At 42.9% G+C, this 2,753-nt stretch overlaps 1 pseudogene; it reads right to left on the reverse strand.

The window, feature by feature from the left end:
- Window positions 1–956: 956 nt before the first annotated feature.
- LOC116881796 lies at window positions 957–2,470 on the reverse strand (annotated as a pseudogene).
- Between the last annotated feature and the right edge of the window lie 283 nt (window positions 2,471–2,753).

Consider the following 2,753-nt stretch of genomic DNA (forward strand, 5'->3'; position numbering starts at 1 on the left):
TTCTTCCCTTTCCAAAATTACTTGATTTGTGTGAGCGAAAAGCAAGTTCATTTTCTATGTATAGACTTACCGTACTTTGCACATGGTCGTCATTAGCTGTTACTTGAATTATGACTGTTGTCACATGTTGAACTCACATGTTGCAATGGTTTCTCTCAACCCTTTCCTTGTTTGTTTGTTTGTTTTTTTGCTGTGGTACATTCAATCAATCTGGAATTTAAGTTTTCTGTTTTTGTCCATGTTTTCTATTTTACTTTTATAGTTTTGTTTCTTTAGGACAGTCTTCACATCCCACATTTACTAGTAAATTTTGCCTATATTTCCTTTTAATATAAATACAGTTTTCTTTTTAGAGTTAGCTCCTTTTTTTTAAACTACCAGTGATGTGTATGTGTAATGTGTGCGTTTTTGTGTACATATGTTTTGTGTACATTTGTATATTTGTGTATAGGTAGACTTTGTATCTTAATTTACTCTAAAGAATAATTAGTTATACTAATGCCTTTATTATTGAATCCAATTTCCCCCATAATTAGGGTCCTAATTTCCATGTCTAGAATATGAACTTGGATTTACATGCGTTGTCTCATTTTGTGGATCTAACATGCATGTAGTCTTCAGTTGCTGAGCCTTTGATTCTGCTTATCAGTAATTAACAGTTAAGGTAATGTGAGTAGGTGAGAAACACAGACTGATACATAAGCCATAGCAATAAATCCCACCCAATACAATTTACCAAAAATCTTAACTCAACTCTCTTGTAAAAAATAATTTCAGAACAAGCATTTAATTCACTTTATGGAGGAAAATAAAGAAGATTCTATCATTTTGGAGCAATAAACCCCCAAGTATGGCTGAAAGGTATACCCTGAGAATCAAATTATTTTAATGAACCCACTGAGGTTTATTAAAGCTGTGTTAACCTAACATCAGGAAGGGACACAAGATATAGGCACAAAGGTCCCTGTTCATTTTGCAGTATAATTGTCCCATGATGCTGTGTTATAAACATTCTCACTGTCTTTGATGCTTGAAACATCTGTGGATTTGGGATTGCTCACCACAGCTCCCACAGAATATAGACTATAGTGAACATGTGCCTCCAGTGTGCACAAATATCTCTGATGTTAAAGCAAGATGGCTCATGACACTTTCCTGGTGGGTCCTCACTGCACTGGTACAGATCAGTGTCCTTCTGCTTCTGGAAAACTTGCTGAAGATAATGTGGAGACACCCACCCAGTCACCATGATGCTACAGATGATGCATGTGCTGGCAATAAGCTTCCTGGCCAAGGTGAATCTGTGGGTGTCTCCATAGTCCACAGTAGTCAAGCTGATGGCAGCCCACCACCAGCAGATGGGGATGCTGGTGAGGCTGGACATGTGGTCATCTTTCTCCACAAAGTAGATAAGCACAGAAAAGATGGGAATGCCCACAAACAGAAAAAGAAGCAGCAGCCTAACCTCATGGTAGCTGTGTCTTAGTGTGGCACCTAGAGACCAAAGTCCTGTGTAGTGCCAGGCAACCTTAAGGATTTGGAAAAGCCTCACAAGCCTGAGGATCTCAACCACCTTGCCCATGTTCTCAGTGTCCTCACATTCTTCCACCTTGGTGTCTAGATCCAAAGTGTCATAGAAGGAAATAATGAAGACAAAGTCAATTATGTTCAGAGCATTTTTCTAGAATCTCTTTTGACAGGGAACAGCAACCAGCCAGATGGCAAAGTCAAAGGCAAACCAAGAGCTGCACGCAGTCTCCAAGTCTTGCAGCATGGGGTCATTCACTTCTCCATTCTCATTCTGGAGCTCCAATATACTGTGGACACACATGGCCATAATGGAGACCAGCATCACGCTCACGGAGGAGATAGCAAGGATCTTGGCAGACAGGCAGGCAGTAGGCTGGGTGTTCCATTAGAATCCAGATCTTCTTCCAGAACTGACCAAATCACCTCTCGTCAAACTTCTTCAGCTCCTCAGAGAAGACTCTTCACAGGGGGAGCTGGTACTCACGTCGTTGCTCTTCTGGTCCCAGTTCTTTTCTGTGGTTTTCTTCCTTGCGTTCCTGGCTCCTGGTAGCGCTTGTGCAGTGGAAGGTGATGAAGAGCTCCTCAATGCCCCAATACTCCATCTCCTGGCAGAAAGAAAACACGTACAGTTCTTCCAATAACATTGCCGCTTCCAATGACATTGAAATGAAAATGCAAAACATAACTGAATAAGAAGGTGTTCCGATTAAAATAGTACTCTTTATTGGCCTCACTGTAGTCAGTCATCCAATGGCTCCAGAATGGCATCTTCTGAGGGGCAGGTGAGCAGCTTTCTGAGTCTGGTGTAAGGAAACCGTCCAGGAGGTTGCTTTGGTCAACGCACTGCGTAAAGTGGCCCCGCCTCGGCCCCTCCCCCCACGTTAAAATGGACAAGTTCCTCCTCTTGTCCAGGGCGATGGAAAAACTCACCAAACACCATGGTGGATAGAGAAGGCAGGAAGCTGGACAGGAAGGGAGATGAGGAAGTCCACACTGCACCCTTGTGGTGCAGATGTCACACTCTGTCCTCATTCTGTCCAGCGGAATGACCATCATCATCCAAGAAGCTCCGCCCTTCTTCCCTCATGGAATGTGCGGTGCACTGAGGCATTTAGTGGCCAAAAAGCAAAGAATCCTGTTCTTGGGTTGTATCAACCAGAGCAGTTGCTGGGAAATCACTCCCACAGATTTGGGTGAGATAGGATCCTCCACCGACGGGCTCT

The sequence above is a fragment of the Lontra canadensis genome, unplaced genomic scaffold (assembly GCF_010015895.1).
Source record: "Lontra canadensis isolate GAN:19392208 unplaced genomic scaffold, GSC_riverotter_1.0 scaffold77, whole genome shotgun sequence".
Taxonomy (NCBI): Eukaryota; Metazoa; Chordata; class Mammalia; order Carnivora; family Mustelidae; genus Lontra; species Lontra canadensis.